Here is a 1,858-nt window from a genome sequence, read left to right on the forward strand (position 1 = left end):
CCCTCCCTGGGGTCTAGGAGCCACCGAGACCCGAGGGAGGAAGTGACCCTTGCTGGATCCCACAGTCGTGCAGTGTCTACACCGGCTGGCATCTTGTCTCCCCTCGGGCCGCCCCTCCCTGGAAATTTGCAAAGATTCAACCCTAAGGGTCGTCTGGAGGGTTCTGAGGATGGAAGAGTGGTTTTCTTTTCTTTTTTTAGTCGGAGTCTCCCTCTGTCATCCAGGCTGGAGTGCACACTCACGACCACCACAACCTCGACCTGCTGGGCTCAGACGGTCCTTCCGCCTCAGCCTTCCAGAGAGCTGGAACCATAGGTGCGCACCACATACCCGGCTGATTTTTTGAATTATTGTAGAGATGAGGTCTCGCCAAGTTGCCCAGGCTGGTCTCGAACCCGTGGACTCAGGTTAATTATCTCACCCCAGCCTCCCAAAGTGCTGGGATGACGGGCGTGAGCCACCGCACTCGGCGGAAGAGTGGTTTTCTAACATGCCTTATTTTCGGTTTCCCAAATTAATACAGCTGACTCCGAAGAGGAGAGAAACACCCTCGCCAGAACAGGGCTTCCTTCTGCAACAAACCCATCCTGAGCTTTTAAAAGGGAACTGACATGTTGGAAGCAGCCCAAGGGGAAGCTGAGGCCAACTTGCACGGCCCAGCTCGTCTGACCCCCAGGTCCTGGGAGGAAGGCCAGGCTGGTGCAGCCACCCCCACTCCACGCCCAGATGCGCCTTGGAATACAGACTGCCTGGGATTATAGAAAGATGACATGAAGCTGGGCACGGTGGCTCATGCTTGTAATCCCAGCACTTTAGGAGGCCAAGCTTGAGGCCAGGGGTTCTAGACCAGCCTGGGCAACATTAGCAAGACCCCCATCTCCACACAAAAAAAGAAAAGAAAAAGGAAAGAAAATTAGCCAGGTGTGGTGGTGCTGGTTTAGTCCCTGCTACTTGGTGTTGTTTTTTTTTTGTTTTTTTTGTTTTGAGTCGGAGTCTCACTCTGTCACCCAGACTGGAGTGCAGTGGCTGCTCCTGGCCACCGCAGCCTCGACCTGATGGGCTCCGGCGATCCTTCCACCTCAGCCTTCCAAGCAGCCGGAATTACAGGCATGCGCTACCACGCCCAGCTGATTTTTTGTAGAGATGAGGTCTTGCTGCCCAGGCAGGTCTCGAACCCGGGGGCTCAGGCAATCCACTCACCTCAGCCTCCCAAAGGCGCGGGATTACAGGCTGAGCCACCGAGCCCGGCAGTCCCAGCTACTTGGGAGGCTGAGGCGAGAGGATGATTTGAGCCAAGGAATTGAAGGCTGCAGTGAGCTATGATGGCACCACTGTGCTCCAGCTTGGGCGACGGAGCCAGACCCTGTTTCTAAAATAAAAGAAAGAAAGCTGATACAGGACACACACCTGCCTTAGGTTACACAACCTCTCAGCAGGGCTTGGGCCGGGACCTGCAGTCAAGGCACTTGGGGCAAAACACAAGTGTTCACACGCAGAGCCATGCAAAAAGACCATCGACCGCCTCACATTGGTCCCAGTGACATTTCCTCACCAGTTGAATAAGAAAAACCTTTAGGCTTTCAGAGAGCTTTGGCCCTTGTGAACTGAACAGGAGGGTGCAGCGGGTCACACTTGTAATCCTAGCACTGTGGGAGGCCAAGGCGAGAGGACGGCTTCAGGCCAGGAGTTGGAGACCAGCCTGGGCAACCTAGCGAGACGCCCGACTCGCCACCCCCGCCCCAGAAATCGCAGCGGATCGTGAGCCCGATCTCTCCGGTTTCCTGTTGGGGAAACCGAGCTCGCCCGACGTGGCGGAGCCCCAGTGGCGCCGCGCTGGGCCCTCTGGGTCCCCCCGCCC

Source organism: Carlito syrichta, unplaced genomic scaffold, assembly GCF_000164805.1.
Source record: "Carlito syrichta isolate Samal-C Ts95f unplaced genomic scaffold, Tarsius_syrichta-2.0.1 Scaffold304632, whole genome shotgun sequence".
NCBI classification, from domain to species: Eukaryota; Metazoa; Chordata; class Mammalia; order Primates; family Tarsiidae; genus Carlito; species Carlito syrichta.